Here is a 24,030-nt window from a genome sequence, read left to right on the forward strand (position 1 = left end):
CAAGCAATCATGAAATTCATCTGGAAGAATAAGAAACCCAGAATAGCTAAAGCAATCCTTCGCAGGAAAAATGAAGCAGGGGGTATCGCAATACCCGAACTTCAACTTTATTACAAAGCAATAGTAACAAAGACGGCATGGTACTGGTACCAAAATAGACAGGTAGATCAATGGTACAGAATAGAGGACACGGACACAAACCCAAATAAATACAACTTTCTAATACTAGACAAAGGCGCCAAAAATATGCAATGGAGAAAAGATAGCCTCTTCAACAAATGGTGCTGGGAGAATTGGAAATCCATATGCAACAGAATGAAACTAAACCCATATCTCTCACCCTGCACAAAACTCAACTCAAAATGGATTAAGGACCTTGGAATCAGACCAGAGACTCTGCAGATTATAGAAGAAAAAGTAGGTCCCGATCTTCAACATGTCGGCCTAGGACCAGACTTCCTCAACAGGACTCCCATAGCACAAGAAATAAAAGCAAGAATCAATAACTGGAATAGATTCAAACTAAAAAGCTTTCTCTCAGCAAAGGAAACTATCAGTAATGTGAAGAAAGAGCCTACAGAGTGGGAGAACATCTTTGCCAATCATACTTCAGATAGAGCACTAATCTCCAGAATCTATAAAGAACTCAAAAAACTCTACACCAAGAATACAAATAATCCAATCGACAAATGGGCTAAGGAAATGAACAGACACTTCACAGAAGAAGATGTACAAGCAATCAATAAACATATGAAAAAATGTTCAACATCTCTAGTAATAAGAGAAATGCAAATCAAAACCACCCTAAGATTCCATCTCACTCCAATTAGAATGGCGATTATCAAAAATACAAGCAACAGGTGTTGGCGAGGATGTGGGGAGAAAGGTACACTCATACATTGCTGGTGGGGCTGCAAATTAGTGCAGCCACTCTGGAAAGCAGTGTGGAGATTCCTTAGAAAACTTGGAATGGACCCTCCATTTGACCCAGCTATCCCACTCCTTGGCCTATACCCAAAGGATCTAAAATCAGCATACTACAGAGATACAGCCACATCAATGTTCATAGCTGCTCAATTCACAATAGCCAGACTATGGAACCAACCTAGATGCCCTTCAATTGACGAGTGGATAAAGAAACTGTGGTATATATACACAATGGAATATTACTCAGCCATAAAGAATGACAAAAATTATGGCATTTGCAGGCAAATGGATGAAATTGGAGAATATCATGCTCAGTGAGATAAGCCAATCTCAAAAAGACAAGGGACGAATGATATCGCTAATAAGTGGAGGATGACACATAATGGGGGGGAGGGAAGGGTTAGTGTTAGGGTTAGAGTTAGGGTTAGGGAGAGGGGCAAGTATGGAGGAAGAAAGTACTGTATAGAGGGTAAAGAGGGGTGAGAGGGGTGGGGGGAAGGGGAAAAAATAACAGAATGAATCAAACAACATTATTGTATGTGGATTTATGATTACACAAATGGTATGCCTTTGCGCCATGTACAAACAGAGAGGCAACATGTATCCCATTTGTTTACAATAAAATAATAAAAAAAAAAAAAAAAAAAAAAGAGCTATCTGGTCAGCTCCTGAATTACCTCCATATATCTGAGAAAACATTCGGCCTTTCGTTCTTTGGGTTTGGCTTATTGCACTTAGCATGATATTCTCTAACTCCATCCATTTACCAGCAAATGCCAGAATTTCATTCTTCTTTAAAGCTGAGTAGTATTTCATCATATGTATATACCACTGTGGGGGGTTTTCCACATTCTGTGTGGATGAGGAGAAGAGTTTCTGTTGGAAGACAACGGTGCCAGTGATCAATGAATTACTAGTAAACTTATATAATCAATAAACACAAGAGCCAATACTCTTTTCAAATGGAAGGGGATGTGATCATAGCAGATCTGGCTTCCAATAGGATGGAGAAGCCCCACCTTCACCTTTATTTATAGTCCCACAGGTAAAGGGGCCAAGAGGGGCTTCTTCTGTGAGGAACAGGATGGGGTGGAGTTAGGGAAGCCATTTGCTTAGAGAATTAGCATATGCTCAGGGAATACTGTAGGTGGCCTCTGTACAGGGCCACCTACTTCCTGGCTCTCTGAAATAGTCTCTCATGACCGCCAGTTCGTGGGAGTCAGACTTCTGTATCCCATGGCTCAGCTGAGCCTGACTCAGCTAACCATGGATGGCTCCCCACATACCACATTATGTTTTAGCCTCAACATACTTTTCTGCACTGCCGACCTCCTCTTATTTGATCCCCCACCCTAACTCCAGCAGCTTCATTTCCTGGAGTGTGTATTCTGTTTGTTACAACTGATCCTGTTTTTGACTTTGACTACTCTGAGATTTGTAGTTGTTGTAGGTTTGATGGGTGTACTTGGGTGAGACTGTTTAAATACCCTAAAAGGCAGCACTCTCAGGAGGGAGGCAAGCAAGTTTCCATTCCAGGCAGTTACCATGTAGAAGCTGACTGCCACCCTGTAACCTGGCCCTGTCACCTGGTCACTCATCCCAAGCCACGCCCAGGAAAAGCACCACAGTGACAAAACTCCAAACCGCTGTCCTTGGGCTTCCGTGTGTCTTCTCCCACCGGCCCCAAGCTGACATCTCAAGCTGACACTCTGAACTGCGGTCCATCTGGACCCTGGCCTAGGATAAGTTCCTGTGTTTGACAGCTCTGCTCCCTGAACGAATTTTTCAGCTGGTTTTGGTTCATAATCTTATCTGACCACCAACAGAGACTGCATTCTGCATTTGCTCTCTGCCTTTGCACTCAATTCAACCTCCTGAATCCCTGTGACCACCTTAACCTTTTCTTAGCCTTTCTGTTAAAAAAAAAAAAAAAAAGGAATGTGAGATTGTGACTTCAGTGTTATAGATATTAATAACTGAGACTGGAATAGAATAATCTGTTATGGTCTGACTTCTGTCTATCGGATGACCCACAAGTATTCAGTGAACTGCTACTGCCCAAAGTGGTGTAACCTATGAATTTATTGTTATTCAATAAATAACACATATGTGGAAAGATACAAATGTTTTTGGTGTATGTTAGTGACCTAACTCACTCACACCAAAATGCTTCTGAGAAAACTTGGAAGTATTTTCTTTCATTGTTTAATAAGAGAGAACTCTCTCACATAAATGTATTTATGAGTTTTCCCAAATGTTTCAATATTTATCAAGATGATCATGTTAGCTGGGTCTGGTGGCACATACCTATAACCCCAGCAACTCAAGAGGCCGAGACAAGAGGATCACAAGTGTGAGGCCATCCTCATTAACTTAGCGAGATCCTACCTCAAAATAAAAAATAAAAAAGTCTGGAGCTATAGCTCAGTGGTAAAGTGCCCTGGGTTCAATCTCTACTATCAAAGAAAGAGAGAGAGAGAGATGATCTTGGTTTTCTTCATTGACCTACTGATGGAATGAATTATACTGGCCTCTTGAGCCTTTTAAACAGAGGGTGCTGGGGGATCTGGATATTTATCTGTAGAGAATGAAACTAGATCATTACCAATCACCCTGCACAAAAGTCAACTCAAAGTGGATCAAAGACATAGGAATTAGACCAGAAACTTTGCAACTGATAGAAGAAAACCTAGGATCAACACTCTAACATATGGGCACAGGAAGCAGCTTCCTCAATAGGCCTTCCAAAGCTCAGGAAATAATACCAAGAATTAATAAAAGAGAATTGCATCAAATTGCAAAGCTTCTGCACAGCAAAGGAAATAATTAAGAGTGTGCAGTGAGACCCTACAGAATGGGAGAAAATCTTTGCAAGCTACTCTTCTGACAGAGAATCAATATCCAGAATATATCAAGTCAAAAAGCTTTACATCAAAATAAATAAATACATAACCTGGTAATTAACAAGTGGGGCAAATTAACTAAAAAGACACTTCTCAAAAAGAAGAAATAAAAATTGCCAACAAGTATATGAAAAACTGTTCAACATCTTTAGCAATCTGGGAAATGCAAATCAAAACTACACTGAGATTTAATCTCATACCAGTCAGAATGGCAGCCATCAAGAATACAAACAATAATAAATGCTGGAAAGGATGTGGGGAAAAAGGAACACTTTTACACTGTTGGTGGGATTGTAAATTAGTACAACCACTGTGGAAACCAATCTGGAGAGTCCCCAAAAGACTAGGCATGGAGGTTAGGAGGCTAAAGGAAAGGGGAAATACTAGGGAAAGAAACTGTCCAAATGATATTGTCTTGTTGTGTGTGTATGAATATGCAAAAGTGGTCCTTCCACCATTATGTATGTAATATTATAATCCAACAATAAAGAATTTAAAAAATCAAGGCAGCTTCACAACTGGCTGATCCAGGACTCGCCGGGCATGCAGGACGCAGGTTTTACTCTCTCTCCACTCCTTGTGATCATAGGATGGTTTTCAGTAGCAGCCAGGGCTCCGTGCTTCCTCTCTTACAGCTAGCAGAAGAGTCTGTTTAGGAAGCTTTCCCACAAACCCCAGAAGCCGCGCCTTGCCTACGCCTTGCCTACGCCTTGCCTACCATATGCCCGGTTATATCTTTGCCAATTCTGAAACCAGTCAAGGTCAAAGGAATGGAGTTAACCAGGTACCAATCAAACTTCCTTTTGGGGCTGCAGATAGGATGGCTTTCCCTGAAGCCAGTGGACAGGGGTGGATGACCAAAAAAAATTGGATTCCAAAGAGAAGAGAAAGGTCAGCTGGATGCTGGACAGGCCAGCAGCAGTGCAGACACTTCATGAGGTATTGTTTGAACATAAAGCTCCTGGACTCATTTTGCTGGTACCTTCTTTGAATCTTCTATCATTGGGATATGATTCTCTCCTTCAGGATTGTATCTCCAAAGGATATCAGGAATTTTCTACTGGACACCAAAAGCTATGCGGCCATCTTCCTTCCTTCCAATCTGCTACATTTGGGTCCGACGGTCTTCTTATAGTCTTCCTATTTATCACCAAGGATTTAAATAATTTGCATTCAACTTTTCTAAATTCGAGACAGCTACATAGGTAAGTTTTATTGCACTTTCATTTCTGTCCATATAGAATTTATTTCTGCTTCTAGTCTTTGATCAGTTTAATACCAAATCATATTTTACATATTTATTTGTCTTTAACTTTCATTTCAAAGTTAAATAAGAAAAAAATAAATAACAAAAGTTAAATAACAAAATAACAAAGTTAAATAACAAAAAATAAGAGAGAGAGATCCCATGTCCCTTTCATCCAGTTTCTTGTGGTAACGTCTCACCAAACTATACCACATTATCACAACCAGGGTATTGACATTGGTCCAGTCAAAGTACAGAATATTTCCATCACTACAGGTACTCATGTTGCCCTCTTAAAATTATTCTTCATTTTCAATCATGCTTAAAAAGCACCTGACATAAAATTTATCCCCTTACAACTTTTAAGTGTACAGTTAAGTAGCATTAAGGATATTTACATTGTTGTATGACTACCTTTACTCTCAACTGCTTCTCAAACTCCAATCTCCAGTAAACATTATGCACCTACTCTCTGCATGGACATGTTAGAAGAGGTAGAGAGGTAGAGTGGGCATAACCCAGGCCATGTTTAAGATCAGGTGCCTGGTAGAGAGAACTGTAGCTCATTGGGAGGGACAACCCCATGCTCATCAGAAGAGGTGGCATGAACGACATATAATCCCCAAAGGACAGATGGTACCCCTTTGTGTGCTTATTTTTCAGTCTTCTCCATACTATTTCCCCTGTTGGAGTGTGTGTGTGTGTATTGCTAGGGCTGGAGCCCAGCTCTCATGCAACCTAAGTCAAGTGCTATACCACTGAGTACATCCCGAGCTCTTGTTTCCTTCTTTACAGGTACTTTCCTGTGAAGGAAAGTAGATTGATTACATGCGATGAAGCCACACTATGATGTTTCTCATTAATCCTGGTTCACTCAGAGTGTTTCTGTTTCCCAACCCATCTCGAAATTTATTAAAATTGCAAGGACCGAGAAACTTCATCTTAGTTATTTACTTTGATCTGTGTCCAGCAGGTGGCATCAAAGGACAGTTAATAAAACTCAATCTAGGTCTTGAAAATAGATTGAGCATTGGTGGGGTTATAAGGCATTTTGCATCTTTCTACTTGATTACATAATAACCAAAACTTTGCACATTTTACCTTCTGGATAACTAGTACATTCTCCGACACTTCTATCTGTCCCAATTCTTGGCGATTTCAATATCCACTGGATGATCCTCCCAAGTCTTGGTCTCCCAGTTCACTGCCTCTCCTCCGGTGATCTCCAAGGTGCTGCCCATGCTGACCCATCTCATGTTAATCATAACTACCAACATCCAGCGGGTTCCCAGGGAGACCTGGCTTCGTGTCCATGGCTGTTCTTTCTTTCTTCTTGAATACCTGCAGTTACCTGAACACCCGTTTTCCCTCTTATCCAAAGGTTTCCCTCCACGTCCCAGCCTGTGTCTTTGAAAGAGTCATGCAGGCCCGTGGCACCAATTTCTTTCCTACGTGTCATCCCTTTAACCCTGCCCGGTGATGATCTCGCCCCTGTCACCCCTGCCGGCCCATTGAAACCAATCCTGTTAAGGGGAAGTTAATGGGACAATTTTCCATCCTCATGGTGCTTGATCAACCATGGCATTGGACATGGCGGACCTTCCCTTTTTCTTAAAATTCTCCCTTCACTTTGCCTCCAGGAGACCACACTGCCCTGGACTTCCTTCTAACTCACTGGCTGCTTCTCCTGTCCCGACCTTTCCCACCGGGTGTCTTCTCCTCTCTCTCCACCTGCTCATCTCTGCTGACCTTGCCCAGTCTGCGGGTTGAATGCCATTCATGGAGGATGGTCCCTGAGGAGCCCAGCACAGACGCCTTCCCCACCACCGTCCAACCTCCACTTGTCCCAACAGCACTCTTTTGCCTCCTCGCGAAGACTTTTCTATCTCAGAACAACTTTCTCCTCCTCACCGTTCAGGCCCCAAACCTCCAAGTTGTTCTTAATTCCTCACATTTTCTTTTAGTGGATCTTGTCAAACACAAAACAAAACACATCAGTCTGACTTCTCACTTCCTCGGCACCAAAATCCTCATCCAGGTCCACCACGGTCTCTCACCTGGGTGACCACCGGGGCCTTCCCACTCAGCTCCCCGCCCTGCCTTTATCTCTTTTCAGCTCATTCTGAAGACAGCAGGGGGGATGACCTTATAACAGATGCTATCGCTTTGCTAACCAACGTCACATGGATTTCCAGGTAAAGGGCAGAATTGTCACAACGTCCAACATGGCCGAGCATGGCCGTCCCCATGTGCCCTTGGCCTGTATCTTCCACAGTTCTCCCTCTTGCTCCTTCTTCCTGCCCCCATCCCAGTCCCTGAATTCCTGTGTCTTCTGTGCCAGGCGTGGGCTCCACTGGGAGCTCATGTCCTGGGCTCCCTCTCCCTGTCCCTCAGCCGAGGGCTCTTCCTCAGCTCCTGGTTTAAAGCACAGCCGCACAGCCTCCCTGCTCTCGCGCTTCTCTAGGCTGCTTCCAGCTTGGTTCTTCTCCAAGCTGGTTTACACTGGTTCATTTCCCGCCTCTCCCCAGTCGGAGTGCAGGATCCCTGGGGACAGTGACTGGCGACTTTTGCTCTCTGCTGCATCTCCCAAGCAAAGCATCCCACACAGGTCTGGCCCTGGAGGCCAACTCGTTGAGTGACGGAATGATTGAATGATTTCTCCACACTGAACCAGCAGTTGAATCTCTGAAGGTTTCTCAACACGCAAGGATCTCCTGTCACTCCTGACTGACAGCACCTTGCTCCTCTGAGGGACAAGCCCAGGCAGATCTCCAAGTCCTTGGTCAATGTTTTATTGTAAGAGAAGATTAAAACTAAGAATAAACCAACTCATATGCTTTTGTAAATCATTTACCAACATAGGCTTTGCCAACCATCTCGCTCGCTAGCCGGCTTTTTTCTGAATGCACAGCTCTTAATGGCTTAAATTCTACAAAGCCAAACACAAAAGACATACTTTGTAAAATACCACATAGGGACAGAGAAAAAGAATCAACCTCAGAATCATCTATAAATTTAAATTTTCCCCACCCTAGCCCATATTTGAGAAAATTCCAAATGGACAGTTATAAAGTAGGATTTTTGAACCATGCTACATTTCTACTGTGACCACTTAAGTGTCTTTAACCCTTAAAAAGCTTGCATTCCTCCTAATAAAAAGGAACACCTCTATCTTTCTCCTGTAGACTACGGCATATCTTGTTTTTCAAAGATGAAGAGTTTTACTAAGTCATTCCCCTGACTGTTCTTCAGACAAAATAAATTGCAGTTTATTGGCTCAGAAGGATGAGGCCATGCTCAAACTCTTTCCTACTGATCAGATTTAAGTAGTTTTTTGCAGGGTAGGGGGTAGGGAATGGGATCGATGGCAGCATTCCTGTGTAGAGAAGAGTTGTCTAAGGAAATTTTTTTTAACATCTTCATCTTTTCCATAATGTCCAGTATTGAAAACAATTTCTAGGTTCAGCTAAACTGAAATACCCAACACCATCTAAAGAGTGGTTCTGCCTTTTTAAAGAAAAAAGTCCCCCAACTCTTTGTTTATATAGTCTGCTCTGGACAATCCAGTGCTTCATGCCATAAAATGTTCATTTAGGGTGTGTTCCATGCTGGACACTGTGGTAGATCCAGGGGGTGCAAAGATGGCAGAGATAAAGAGAACGAACCCTTATTTTATTTATGGGGACTCAGGGGAGGAGGTAGATAGGCAAACAGGAAATTGAAATGCATTGAGACATGCGCTGAATGAGAGCCCAGAGAAGAGAGAAGCTCTGTATTTCTGAAAGGTTCTGTGAAGGTTTCATGGAGAAAGTGACATTTAAGCAGAATCTTGACTGATGAGTGGGAGTCTGCCCAATATAGAAACAGGAGCAAAGACTTCAGGGAGAGAATTGTGCCTGCAAGGCTGAAGGTGTGAAAGAACACACAGCAGGGTGGGCCTGCGTCAGGGAGGCAGAGTGGAGGAAGACTCCTGGAGGCCTCAGCCGCAGCCGCAGCCATAAGAGTTCAAGAAACACCTGTCTGTTGGGGGACAATCTCAGTGCTTCTCAAAGTGTGGCCCAGGACCACCAGCAGCAGCATCACCTGGGAACCTGATAGAATTGCAAATCCCGCCCCCCACACACACCTCCACCCTCCCCAGAGACTCAAAGGGCCTGGGAATCTGTTGAAACAAAGCTTCCGGTGATTCTGATGTGCACTCAAGATTGAGGATCCCAGTGCTCTGGGACCAGCGGTGGGGGATAAGCGGGAAAAGGGCAGAGGGACTCTCCAACCTGAGGAAAGAAGACCTGGAGCAGGAATCCGGGAAGACAGGATGGAGACCTTTCCAAAGCCTCGTGTTTGGCAGGAGTCAAGCAAGACAACTCAATCACTAGTTCTCAGATCTCATTAGTTTCCAGAATTGTCCAGGTGGCTTCTAAATAATGTAACTCCTTCACCCCATTCTGCATTTACCAAGCAGAATGGGCTGTTTGGGGCTCCTCTTCCTCTTCTCTTCTCTCATTTTCTTCTGTTTTTCACTCATGGAATCCACCCTCCTATTAATGTTGCTCAATGTTGGGGGGTTTCCGGAACCTTCTGCCCGCCTTCTTTGCAGAGAAGGTCAGCCTTCTTACGTCATCAGAGCTGGGAGGGGCTGTCACTCCCCAGAGGCCTGCAGCTCTCTGATCTCATTAAATTCCCTGGGGGGTTACTAAACACAGGGATTCTCAGGCTCAAGCTCAGGCTAAATGAATTAGAATTCCTGGGAGTGAAATTTCTCTAAGATCCTCCCTTGGTGATTCAGTGTGCAACTAGCACTGAGAACAGTAACCAGTTCAACAGACTTCATTTTTGTGAAGAGTCAGAACAAGACAGAAACTCAGGGTCAGGGATGTAAAATTATATCTTTAACTCAGGTCAAATAAGGGCAGAGTGAGCCATATTAAAATTCTTAAGGGGAATAAGGTATACTCCATGTATGTATCATATGTCAAAATATACTCTACTGTCGTGTATAAATAAAAAGAATGAATCTCAAAAACTTTATAAAAGAGACTGATTTATAAGAATGAAAAAAAAAAAAATGCTCAGGGGCAGGGAGGGAGTATGGAGAAAATGTAAGCTAGCAGTGAGGAGGATGCTGTTGGACTTCCAGAACAAACCAGCGCACAGGATCTCTCTCCAATAGCTAACATGGGAAGAGACACAAAAGTTAAGAGCAAACAATAAAAACTTACCCTTTGCAATAAAGCAAGAAAAGAGGAAGAACTTGAGGTATCAAGAGAAGGACTAGAGTATTCTGGAGAAGTACCAAAGGTGTGGACTGGCATCCCTGGGGAAACTGTGGGAAAGCCTTCCAGATTAGAAGTCCTCCTCTACAGGGGCACCCAAATGACCCTACAAAGGCCACTCAGGGCCTCTCACCCCTCAAGACATCGCCCTGACCTGGGGTGATGACCCAGCCTCTTGGGAGCTGGACACACCCCTCCCAGGGTCAAGTGGGCAACGTGACATGTGGCAGAGTCTCAAAGAACATTCAGAACCCTCGTCCTCTGGGTTTGGATGCTAGCCATAGCTTGACTCTGACTCTGCCCTGGTCCCATCACCAACCTCCATAAAAGCGAACTAAAAGCAACAGGTGGCGTTAAAACTGAAAAGGCACAAAACACAAACTGGTCTCAGAATAACGTGAGAACCGTGGAGCAGAATTCACCACACTAAGAGCAACTCGCCCCCTCTGCCTGTCGAAAACCTGAGTTACTGCCTCAGTGAGCTCTACAGGTGTTCCCTGGCCAAAAAACCCCCCAAACACCAAGTTACCAAAACCAAAAGGAGAGCACATGCAAAGAGGGGCAAAGAACTCAGTCTAGAAGAAAATGTAAGCCAAGCAACAGAAGTCGTTTCCCATCAATGCGTGCATCCTGCTGCGGAGGAAGCATCTTTGGTTTTGATCCTTATTTGAGGAGATTCTAATACTCCTCAAAGAATCATTTTAGAAGTGGCGAGTTAGAAAACAGATCACAGGAAGTAAAGAACCGAGTACAGGGCTGGGTAGGGCTTTGTTAGCTTAATGATTAAAAAGAGGAAAGTAGAAGCATGAGGGTTGATCTGAGAAAAGAGATTTGTTATTTTTATTATTGTGGGATGGAATCATTGAGCATAATTATAGTCTAAAGAAAATAACCAGGGGCTGGGGAGATAGCTCAGTCGGTAGAGTGCTTGCCTTGTAAGCCCAAGGCCCTGGGTTCGATCCCCAGCACCCGCCCCCCCCCCAAAAAAAAGAAAGAAAATAACCAAAAACAGAAATTCTTTTAAAAATTTTTGTTAATACATATTAACTATATGTGTTACTGGGGTTCAGTGTGATAGTTCCACACATGCATGAGGTAAGTATTCATCAAATCCCACTTCCCCACCCCACCTTTCCCAGCCTCTAGTAATCAGTCTACTACTTTCAGGTCAACATTTTTTAGCTTCCACATTTGAAAGAGACCATGCAGTACTTATTTTTGTTTCCAGCATTTGATCTAAATGTCCTCCTATTCTCTCCATTTTGCTGCAATGAAAGAATTTTATTTTTCTTTATGACTGAATAGTATTCCATTGTGCATGTATACTACATTTCCTTTATCCTTTTATCTATTGATGGACAACTAGGCTGATCCCATATCTTGACTACTGTGAACAGTGCTGCAATAAACATGGGGAGTGTAGATGTCTCCTCAACATGCCAATTTCATTTCTTAGGATTTATACCCAGGAGTGCACTTGCTGGATCCTATGGTAGTTCTATTGACTGTACTAACTTATATTCCCATCCGCGGTATAAAGAACTCCTTTTTCTCTACATCTTTGCCAGGATGTGTTAGTGCATTGTGTGTGCATATGTGTGATAGCCATTGTAACTGGGGTGAGATGGACTCTCGGTGTAGATTGATTTTCATTTGCCTGATGGATAATGTTCAACCCCGTTGTTGTGAGAGCCCCAGCATACTGGTTTCCAATCCCAAAGAAAGAATTTGGAGTACTCAATGGAGAGTTTGGACACTTTAATTTTTTTACTCGCACACACTCTGGCAGTGCAAGTCAGGACAAGCTGGAAGGCTGCCCGTACCTACAAGCAGGCGAATACACAGGATAGGCTGCATGCCCACTGTGCAGGTGGATTTGTTTGGGCATTTCGAGGATGTCTTTTACTTCATGATGAGGGTCACTCTGCTTTGGTTCTCACCTGAAGATTGGAGATGAAGCAAGTGGTCAGTTTCCCTCCCCCTTACCTTGTTTCCACATCCTTTGGAGTCTTTCTTACCTCAGCCCCAGGAACAGGCATTCCTGGGCACTGACAAGTATTGACCACAACAGTTAATGAGACTGAGCAGTTTTTCATATTTTTCTTGGCCATCGTTGTTTCTTCTTTTGAGAAGTGTCTATTTAAATAATTTGCCCATTCTTTAATTGGATTACTCGAAAAATGGAAAATCTTATTTGCCTTAAAAAATAGAGAAATCTTGTCACATGCAACTACTTGGATGACTCTTGAGGACAATATGCTAAATAAAATAAGCCAGTCACAAAAAGAAAAATACTGGCTGGACACATTGGCACACATCTGTAATCCCAGTGACTTAGGAGGCTATAAGTTCAAAGCCAGCCTTCGCAACTGAGTGAGGCCCTAAGCAACTTTGCAAGACCCTGTCTCAAAATAAAATATATATATATTTTTAAAAAGGACTCGGGTTGTGGCTCGGTGGTTAAGAGGCCCTGGGTTCAATCCCAGATGCCAAAAAAAAAAAAAAAAAAAAGAAAGACAAACACCATTTGATTCCACTTATATGAGGTACCTAGAGGAGTCAAACTCAGAAAATCAGAAAGTAGAATGGTGGGTGCCAGGGGCTGAGGGGAGGAGGGAACAGGAAGGTTCAAAGGATAGAGAGTTTTAGTTTTGCAAGATGAAAAAGTTCTAGAGATCTCTTGCACAACAATATGAATATACCCCATACTTAACACTATAGTACATTGAAAAATGGTTAAGATGGCAAATGTTATGTTTTTACTACAACTATAAATACATGCACACAAACATACTGTTATGGGCCAGGCTATGTGGGCGATGACCAAACAGCCTCCATTTTACCCTGAGACTCCATGTAATATAAGAAATGCTTCTCCCATGGGAAAACCCTGCCTCTGTACTCACCAACAGCTGCTTAGCATAGCATATTTGGTAACACAAAATGGCACTTCTTATATACTGTACTTGGGTAATGTACCCTAACTGCATAGACTGTCAGAGAATGGTTGTCTAGACACTAGTAACCATTCTTTAAATTGTACTCAACCCACTTCCCCTTCTGCTTATGATTCTAGATCTCATGATGTGTGTTTGTGGTTTTGAATCATAGCAATAGCCACATATGTTTAATGGACTGACTGATATGCTTTACTTGTGGTTCTGAACTATAAAATATGTGCTCTAACTCCTGGAGGAGGACTAAGCCTACCTCTTGGCCCAGCAGGTGGTGAATAAAATTCCATCTTCTGCTCCAAGATTGACTTGGTTATTTATTGCAATCTCGCCATAACAATACATTCATATATATGTATATATTTATGAAAATAAAACAGTCTTAAGGTCCAAAAAGCTACTTTTTATAACCTAATTCTTGGGATGGGTGCTCACCTGCTTGGAATCATTTCCATCCCCTTTGATTGGAAAAAAATCATATAGGGGTCAGCCTGACTTATATCCTTTGGGCTACAACATAGGAAATATCTTGGACTAAATAACTTTTTAAATAATAGTCTTGCCACTTTTATTAAGTTAGTACCAGATTACAAGCATTCCACCATAATTTAACTTGCATTTCTCTCAATAAGAATTGATTAATTGGCTGTAGACTGGCCATAACACAGTTTGCTGTACAGAAGTGTAGGCTGGGTTCATTAGCAGGAAAATCAAGCAACAGCTTTGCTTTCTCAAAACTGTTCCCAATTCTATGCCAAAGCTTCAATACCCATGTATATTCTGAAATTCTCACAGAGGAATTTTCAAGATAATTCTTATTCATTTTGTAGCAATTCTTCTGAAGCCAACTTTCCCATTTGGTTATTTTTACATTACTCAAGCTGGAGATCCTGAGCTGTCTGTAACATGCCACACCCTTGAACTGCTTTTTAAGGTGATTGGCGAGATTCTTCATTAATAACATCTGGAAATTTCAATTTGAAGGTACAGGACTCCAGGAATAGATCACCTGAAAGATAAGTTGAATGTGTTTTCTTATTTCTCTCATGTTCAATATACAGAGAGAACTTCCACCAGATTTAATTGCCTCCCCCTTTCATTGATATCTGGCTCCTATAAAGGGATTCAAGACAGGTAGATGCAAAGATTTTTAAAATGTGTGATGAAAAAACATACAAAATAAGTTTTTCTTTATTATTAAAGTCCTCTGATGCCTTTAAGTTGTTTTAAAAATTTCTAAGTGCTTAGTCTCTATTTATGTCCTTACTTTATCATGGATGAGTAGCAAGTTGATCACAGATGGCCACAAGTCCCTTGGCTGCACTTTGAACAGCACTTTAATAGATTGACTTCCTAATATCAATCTTCTCTTTCTACCTCACTCACAGCCTAAAGACCCTCAGCTATAGAAATAGCTCTTTTACTAGATAATGATACTCAACAATTTTTAAATGTTTAACATACTTCAAGTACTGCTTGAAGTAGTTTGTCTAATGTAAACTTTTTTTATTTTAGTAAAATACATATGAAAAAATTTTTACTATCTTAACCATTTAAAAAAATGTCTGATGAAAAGGATCATGACTATTTTCAAGAAAAGTTTATAAAGACTAGAACCCAGATTGAGCTATTGTAGGCCAACAAACACAGAAAGCAAACCTGTGATGAGTCAGAGTAGCTATATTTCCAGGAAAGGAATATTTTTTGGAATTGATATCCCAGGAGGTCTTTTTAAAACCAAATTGACATCATAATTTATAAAAAGCTTTCTATCATGATGTTTTTAACATTAGAGCATAAATATTTCTACGTAAAACACAATTTTTGTTTTTATCTATTTTTATATGACTGCAGTGGATGCATTTTGTATTTTTAAAACTTTCTCATGTTTATTTTTTTTAAGCTGGGATTATAGGTGGGTGCTACCACACCCAAAAAAGAATCTCACATTTTTAAATTGGTTCTTTTCAGTTATACATGGCAGTAGTGTACATTTTGATATAATTATACAAGCATGGAATATTCATATTTTACTACTGATATTGTGGTATTAGAGACAACCATGATGAACTTCTGGTAGATTTTCCCATACTGAGAATGATTCCCTTAGAAAGGGAATTATGGAAGTAAAGGATAAGAACATTTTTATAGTCCTTGATTCATACTCCCCAAGTGATTTGCAAAATAGATTCAATCAATTGAAAACAATTTGTAATTGATCCCTGTTAGCCCTGAATATCATTAAAATAATTTTATTATAATCAAGAAGGAGGAAATATGAATTTTTACTCATGATTTTTCTTAAGTAAAACATTTCCATATAGTATTTATTATTAATTTATTAATTTCTATTTTCTGAATTGTTTGTTTAAGTAATAATTTGGAAACTCATGGCAGAGGTGAAGTTAAGTTCTGGAATTTTCCTTCTGTTTTTTGTTTTTGATCTTGTCTTTTTGTGGAGGGGTGTTTGTTTTGAGACCTTTCTGTGTTGATCAGGATGGCCTAAAACTTTTAAACTTCTTGCCTTAACCTCCCAAACAACTGAGATTTCAGGCATGTATCACCACACCCAGCCTAAGTTCTGGAATTTTCTAATGTCCTCAGATGCATTTGTTCACTCATCTCAACTATTTGTGACTAACAGCACAGAAAAACTCCCATGATGCTTTTCTACTATGCCAGGCAGCTCTGCAGAGGAGGTAGACATTGCCATGTGGTCACAGGCAAATCCCCAAGTGCCTTTGCATCACCCATTTCCTCCTTGCTGCCCTAAAGTGTCTCACAGAAGCGATACTACCATTTCTGCACTTGGCAAACTTGTACTTGAAATAAGTGTTCCTAATACTGACTGTACATTAGAATCGTCAAGAGAACTTTTAAAATTCCCAATATCCACAATGTTCTATATACCAATTAAATAAGTCTCTGAGGGTGGAACCTGGGCATTTTGAAAGCTCACCTGAGGTTTCCAATGTGCAGCCAAGATAGGGAGCCACAACTTTAAATTCACCATCCTAAAGAGCCCCGTGCTAGGCACTCGAGGTACAAAGTTCCATGCAGTGTGATCCCTGCCCTCAGGTAGCTCACATCTGGATGGCAGGAAGATTACAAGTTTTGGATAGCAAAGCACATTTTGAATATTTTGAAAAGGAGTTCATACAGGATTAAAAGAAATCAACAAAAATCAATAGCTTTTTTTATACACCAGTTATGAATCTGTTGAGAAAGAAATCAGGAAAGCAAGTCCATTCACAGTAGCCTTAAAAACAAACAAAAAGTTCTTAGAATCTAACCAAGAAGGTAAAAAACCTCTGCAGTGAAAGTTATAGAACAGCGAGGAAAGAAATTGAAGAGACACGAGAAGATGTAAAGACATTCCATGTTCATGGATACGAGAATTTGTATTGTTAAAAAGTTCCTATTACTAAAATCCATATACAAATTCAATACAATCCCCATCAAAATACCAATGATATTTTTCATAGAAACAGAAAAACAGTCTTAAAATTCATTTGGAAGAATAAAAGACCCAGATAGCCAAAGCAAAAAAGTAAAAAATTAAAAAAATTTAAAAAGCAATGCTGGAGCATCACAATACCTGACTTCAAATTACACTACAGAGCTATCGTAGCAAAAACTGCATGGTATTGACGTAAAAACATAGACCCGTGGAACAGAATAGAAGACACAGAGAAAAACCACATAGATGCAGTCAAGTGATCCTTGATAATGATGCCAAAAACATATGTTGAAGAAAAGATAGCCTTTTAAACAAATGGTTCCGGAAAAAACATAGTATGTAGAAGAATGAAAAGAGATCATTACCAATCACCCTGCACAAAAGTCAACTCAAAATGGATCAAAGACATAGGAATTAGACCAGAAACTTTGCAACTGATAGAAGAAAACCTAGAATCAATGCTCTAACATACAGGCATAGGCAACAACTTCCTCAATAGGCCTCCCATAGCTCAGGAAATAATACCAAGAATTAATAAAAGAGAATTGCATCAAATTGCAAAACTTCTGCACAGCAAAGGAAATAATTAGGAGTGTGGAGAGAAAACCTACAGAATGGGAGAAAATCTTTGCAAGCTAGTCTTCTGACAGAGGATCAATACCCAGAATATATAAAGAACACAAAAAACTTTGCACAAAAAATAAAATATATAACCTAATCAATAAATGAGTAAATAAACTAAACAGATTCTTCTCAAAAGAAGAAAATATAAATACCCAACAAATACAAATACATGAGAAAATGATCAACATTCTTAGCAATTAGGGAAATGCAAATCAAAATTATGCTGAGATTTCATCTCACTCGTCAGAATGGCAATCATTAAGAACACAAACAATAGTAAACGCTGAAGAGGATGTGGAGAAGAAGGAACACTTTTACACTGCCGGTGGGATTGTAAATTGGTGCAACCATTATGAGTGTCAACATGGAGTTTTATCAAAAGACCAGGAATGGAACCACCATATGACCAGCTATAACACTGCTCAGTATTTATCCTAAAGAATTAACGTCAACTCACTACAGTGACACATGCAAAGTTATATTTATAGTAGCACAATTCACAAGAGCCAAACAATGAAACCAGCCTAGGTGTCCATCAATGGATGAATGAAAAGAGAAAATGTGGTATATATACACAGTGGAGTTTTATTCAGTCATAAAGAAAAATGAAATTATTTCATTTTCAGGAAAATGGATGAAACTTGAGAGCATTATGTTAAGAAAAATTAGCCAAACTCAGATAGTCAAGGGTCATATGTTTTCTCTAATGTGTAAAAGTTAAAGAGAAAAAAGGGAAAAGAAAAGAGGGGTAAGAGGAATCTCATGAAAATCAGAGACCAGTAGTATAGAGAAAAGGGACTTGGGGAGAAAGTAGGGAGAGAGAGGGGTAATCCTGGGAAATAATGTTGACCAAATTATATTGTTAAGTTGTGTGCATGTATGAATATGAAACAATGAATCCCACTATTATGTATAATTATAATGCATGAATAAAATATGGAATAAAGACAAAAAGGGAGAGTGGGTATGTGTGTGTGTCTCTATGTATAGAACATCTTTATTAACTATAATGTGATCAACTTACATCATCAATTTAATGAATTTTTCTTTTTTTTTTCTTTTTCTTTTTCTTTTTTTCTTTTTTTTTTTTTTTTTGAGAAAAAGGGAAAAGGTTTATTGCTTTGCTAGCAAAGGAGAAACACAAGGTACTCCTGTCCCAAAGGCTATGATTCTGCCCATCAGCAAGAACGGGGGGCTTTCAAAGAGGTGACTCAAAGTCTCCATTCCACCCGTTTTCCGTTGGAGTTATAATTCCCGTGTTCATTTGGGAGACAGTCATTTCTGAGATCTTCTGGTACCATCCCTAAAGTCTGGATCACTTTGTTCCTAAGGTGAGTGTGTACTCAGGGACAGATAACTCTGCCTAGGACGGGGAAGAAAGGTCATCCTGTTTCCCCTGAAGTTAGGGAGGGGGAGAGATTAGGGAGAAGCAGGGAGAGAAGAAGAGAAAGAAACAAGTCCTTTTTAAAAATAAGTCGCAGTGGCCGAGCAGCAAGGGCTATATTCAAAGTAAGAAGTGAACCCCTGTTACAGAGTGAGAAGCTGTGCTCCATTTGTGTACAAAATGCATTCTACCGTCATGTATAACTAATGAATTTTTCTGCTCTCAGTTTTGTCATTAAGAGGTAAATTGCATGAGAAAAAACTTGTTAAAAACACACATGGACAGTTAGCTACTACAATCCAAGCTTGAGTCTCTACATAGGGAACTGATTTTTCCAAAGGATAACCCTAAAACTCTTTCAGATTCTGACTTACCCAATAAATAGCTGGTTGTAGTCACTACACTATGTTTATAGATGAGAACTGTCATTTAAAAACCAGTGATGAGAGGATTTTCACTTTGCTTCTCTTAGCAGGAACTTTAATTCATTGCATTGCCTGGGCTGAAATCAAGGCGGCCACATGCACCTGTCCCCAAAGTGTGCTTTGGACAGATCCATAAGCTGTTGCCTTCGCCACTTTAAATGGCCCCGTAGTGTCTCTTTAGATAAATTAAATTCCCATTCTGAGGCAGCAGCAACTATTCATTCAAAAACTGAACCAAAGGCAATAAGGGATGATTTTCTTAACCTTTTTAAATTAAGAAATAAAATTAGCCTCTGCAACAGTGTTTATAACTACTAATCCATTTATCATCTTTAGAATTTTACAAAATCTACTCTTTTTTATGGGATTCTATTGAATTTTCTCCAATTATCAAGACAATGATAAGCTTTAAAATGTTTTCACGGGCTTCATCTTACAGACATTTAGTCCCCGTTCTGCCAATAATGAAATATAGCTCCCACCATCTATATATAAACACCCAGACACACATTAGACCTCCAAGCACTGGATTCATTGTATGGGTGAGAGCAGCTGAGTGTTATCTGAGACTGGATTAAATGAAGAGTGCTCCTGACTCTTCTCAACAGAAATAGCATCAACCTGGCCCTGGGCCGGGTGGCGGAGGCCTCAGAGTGTGTGGTATGCAGCATTCAGCGAGAGGCAGTTTGAACTCACTGGCCGTTCCAGGGCAGAGCTGCGGCCTATTGCAGTTGTACAAACTCTCAGGAAGTTAGGTATGACCTTCCGGAGACAGCGGGACACTGCCTTTCCTTCAGCTGCGCTGGAAAGGGCAGGATCCTTGGCCACTCAGTAGAAGCCCTGCCTTGTGGATTTTTCTTTCTGCCCTCCATGTTGATATAAATAGAAAATTAGAATGACTCTGGGCTCCTGATACCCAGAGCCAGAGAAGGCCAAAGACATGTTTGTTTCCTTCCAGTACCAGGGGAAATGTCACCCAGAAAAACTCAATATTAAGGAGCAGGAGAAATGACAGTAATGTTTCACTCTCCTGTTGCCAGTGGCTGAGGCTTTGGCTGCTCTCTGATTCTACCACAGCTAATATGATGCACTTGACCTTCACAGAAGTTTCTTGGATGAGGATATTGGTGCCTGAGTGTTTACACGGTGCTATTTCTGATCACCAGTGGATTTTCCTTTATGGAATTCTCCAGACCCTAAGCCAACCATGGATAGGGTGTGCTAGCCATGGGTAGGGTTAGTCGGCCAAGAATGGGGTTAACTGGACCACTGACTCCAGAGAACAGTGCCCTTCCACCTGTGTGGTGCTTTTACTTGAGAAAACTTTCTTCAGCGAACATTCTCCAAATAATATGGGATGCTTGAAAGGAACATACAACTAAATATGGAGGGCAAAAGAAAGGAGAACTGGGATACATACCAAGCCGTGGGTTTAAAGGAGTGCAACATTCTGCTCAAGACACGCTTCTCGCCTCACCAAGTCTTCTGGGCACATAGGAGAGGTAGTCACTCCACGTCCCTGAACAATGCCAGCCAACCCAAAGTGACCATGCATTCTTATAACAGAGGGAGAAGGGAAGTTCAAGTTGGCACCAGGGGTGGGGGTGGTCCTCGCTTGTGCTGGGAAAGTCGAGGGCTCCAGGAAGAGACTTGGGTGAGAGAATGAGATCAGAGTATGGTTGGGTTCAAACAGCACTCTCAAGTCACCACGTGCCCAGCACCCTACACCAGCATCTCCTTTAACACTCAGAACCACCCTGTGATGCTTTCATCCCAATTGCACAGATGAGAAACTCTGAAGTTTATAACGTTGGTGTTACGGTCAGCGTCACACAGCATGAGGTCGAGTATGCGTTTGAGTCCAGACTGCCAGCTCCGTCTCACACTCTGCACCATGTTCCCCCCACAAGACAGCCAGCTTCTCTCTTCAGCCTTCCTGGTTTGGCCTTCAACCTTCCAAAGGGGCAAATAAGTATTTCTGAAGGCAGTGCCAGCTACCCCAGGGAACCAGGAATGGGGAGAGAGGGGGATAGGGGCGATGATGGCCCACACCGAGCAGGGCCCAGGGATTAGACCGGCCATGCTTCTCTGCTGCAATCCACGTCTGTCTTCCTACGTATTACGTCCTACCATGGCAGACTCCTCTTTTTAAGAAGTGGGGATGCAGCCCAGAACTGCTTTACCAACTCTCCCCCGAAACCTCCTTGCAATTCTTCAACAAGTGAAAAGCATACTTAGAACAGAACAGAGTTTGATTGATATATTTGAATAATGTTTATTAAATCTACACATTATAGCACTAAATATTCTTTACATAGTGACAAGAGAATTTTAAGCAGAATACGGAACCCATTTTAATGAACTTGCAACTCGAGACTTTTTGCTGAGATGGATATTTCCAGAAAAGTCTGGTCAAAGGCAGCAAACACCAAATTCAAAGCATCCACGTCCTCAGAAGAGACATGGGTTGAACAAAATCATCAAGACCTACATTACACACACACAAAAGGGCTGATTTAATTAAGCTTAAGGTGTTCAACATGATTTGAAAAACTCTCCAGGGAAACGATTTCTCCAGAAGTGTCATGGCTCCCGGTCCAGGAGTGACCCCTTGGCCTTAGTGCAGCCGATCAGCCTTCCCTGGTATGTATTTTACTTTGGGACCAAAGGGGAAGTGAGTCACGTCTGTTCCAGATGTGCGAGCAGCAAGATGCAGAGTTTGGGCCAGTCTGTAGTGACAGGGGGACCAACCAGGAGAGCAGCGACAGAGCTTTTCCCTGTGACAATGGAGCATCTCTCAGTGGCTCGTCCTTGCCCTTCTTGCTGTCTGTTCATTCTTTCCTTTGTTTATACAAGAAACACCAATATCCTATCAGATCTCTTCATGGGCTTCAGTTCATTTGAGTGGACCTGTTATCATAATCAAAGAGAGGAATAAAACCAACTCCCGATGATTGCACCATCAAACTGAAAATATAGGAGCCGCTTGTCTCCAGGAATTTCGGGGCCACGTCAGAACTCTTCCTCGATATAAGAAGGCCAACTCTTTTGATAGCGCTGCCAGGTGAGCCCTACTTTCAAGGCTCTGCGAGATCTGAGCAGGATGAAAGCAGTCAGAGGAGAGCCCTGCTGTAGATCAGACGCTCACATAAAAGGAAGCGCCCAGCACGTCTGCACCAGAGACCCCAGCCTGGCTGCGGGGAAACGCTAATCCCACACTTGGACCCTGGACTCACTGTGTCACCCATAAAGGAGCCGCACAGATGAGTCTGGGAGACACGAGCTCTTAAATATGGGGTGGAGTCTTCCAAATAGTGCTCTGGGGAGAGGTTGAGGAGATCCACTCACTCACGTAGAAGTTATGCCCATGATTAATAATAACTCTTAGACTATTAGAAGATGCATTTAGGTGAGTGAATGCCACTAGTAACTTCTCTCCTGGACGGAAACCTCAAACACCAGGTTCTCTCATGTCCAGAGCACTCTGCAGCCAATGTCTGTGAAGCCTTCCCAGGTTCCTTAGAATCAGGTTCCTGTGTCGGGAAGAGCAAGCAGGCAGGGAGAAGGGACGGGGTGGGGGGCGGGGGTGGTAGCAGAGGGAGAATGTTCTCTGGTTACATCAAGTTTAAGGTGTGCCAAGGCTGGCATCTGCAGATGGCATCCATCCCTGCCCACTAAGTCTAATTTTCTGAAAGCGGAAGCAAGCCACATCCCACCCAGACAGGAAGAGAGAAAGGGGCAGTGCTGGGGAAAACATGTAACTGCATCCGGTCCTGTTTGCTATTCAGCCCCTGCCCATCCCACCCGGGCCCAGCTCTTGCAGTGTCTATCTGGTGAAATGAATCATGGCCCACCCCAAATTCATTATGAACCAGAACCTTCCAAGGGAACTTGTTTGAAAATAAGATCTTTGAAGATGTAAATGTGAGGAATCTTGAAATGAAATCATCTTGAATTTAGAGTGGACCCTAAGTCCAATGACTGTTGTCCTTATAACAAGAAGAAAGGACAGAGAAAGACATGAACAGAGAAGAAGATCATGTGAAGAGGGAGGCAGACATCAGTGTGAGGATGCCCCATGTCAGGGAAGCTGGGAGTCATCAGAGGCTAGAGACAGGTGAAGGGGAATTCTCCCCCAGATCTTTCAGAGGGAGCCTAGCCTTCCTGACACTTTGATTGTGGACTTCCAGCCTCCAGAACCGTGAAAGAATAAACAGCTATTGTTCTAAGCTATCAAGTTTGTGGAAATTTGTTACAGCAGCCACAAGACACTGATACAATCTGGAGGCCTTGGGCACCCCTCCCAGACCCAGAGCCAAAGTGTCCCAGGCAGACCTGCGGTCTGCCGCTTGTCTTCTGCCCTCCCCCGACTGCTTCTCATCTCTGCTCTCCATGTTTCCATCCTAATATCAAACCCCTCATTTCCTAACTGTGGCTCCTGTCCATCAAGGCTGCGAAGAACATCAATTTAAGTGAACCAGTCCCATTAGGAAAAAAAAAAAAAATGCTACTACCCTTTGCCCAAAACATTGCCATTTTTAAAGAGCATTCTTAAAAATAAGTGATAAATGATAGAATTTCATATACAAGGAAAATAGTTTAAGACTAGACACAGTTTTCCTTCTGAGGAGGAAGAGACACTCCCCTCTGGGGGGCTCCCCAGGTTTGGGATTGAGATGCCTTTAGGGGAACCTTAAGACAACTACCCCTCTAGCCTATTCCCATCAGCTAAGATCACAGCAAAAATGCTCTCCTGGTCCTTCGAACCCTGCAGCTGGACCCCACAAGGGCATGAGAGCTACGACAGATGCTAGAGGTCATCTCATTTTTTAAA

General features: G+C 41.8%; 1 long non-coding RNA gene across 3 annotated transcripts; it reads left to right on the plus strand.

The window, feature by feature from the left end:
- The first annotated feature begins 4,657 nt into the window (after positions 1 to 4,657).
- Positions 4,658 to 22,747, plus strand: LOC306665493. Of its 3 annotated transcripts, XR_013765046.1 has the most exons (4): positions 4,658 to 4,769; positions 4,857 to 5,035; positions 14,238 to 18,718; positions 20,982 to 22,747. It is a non-coding gene; the product is annotated as an uncharacterized lncRNA (long non-coding RNA). The 3 variants fall into 3 exon arrangements; XR_013765047.1 differs by having other exon boundaries at positions 4,710 to 5,035; XR_013765048.1 differs by having other exon boundaries at positions 4,710 to 5,035; positions 18,486 to 18,718.
- Positions 22,748 to 24,030: the final 1,283 nt, after the last annotated feature.

Source organism: Sciurus vulgaris, assembly GCF_902686455.1.
Source record: "Sciurus vulgaris genome assembly, chromosome: 7".
In the NCBI taxonomy this organism is placed as follows: Eukaryota; Metazoa; Chordata; class Mammalia; order Rodentia; family Sciuridae; genus Sciurus; species Sciurus vulgaris.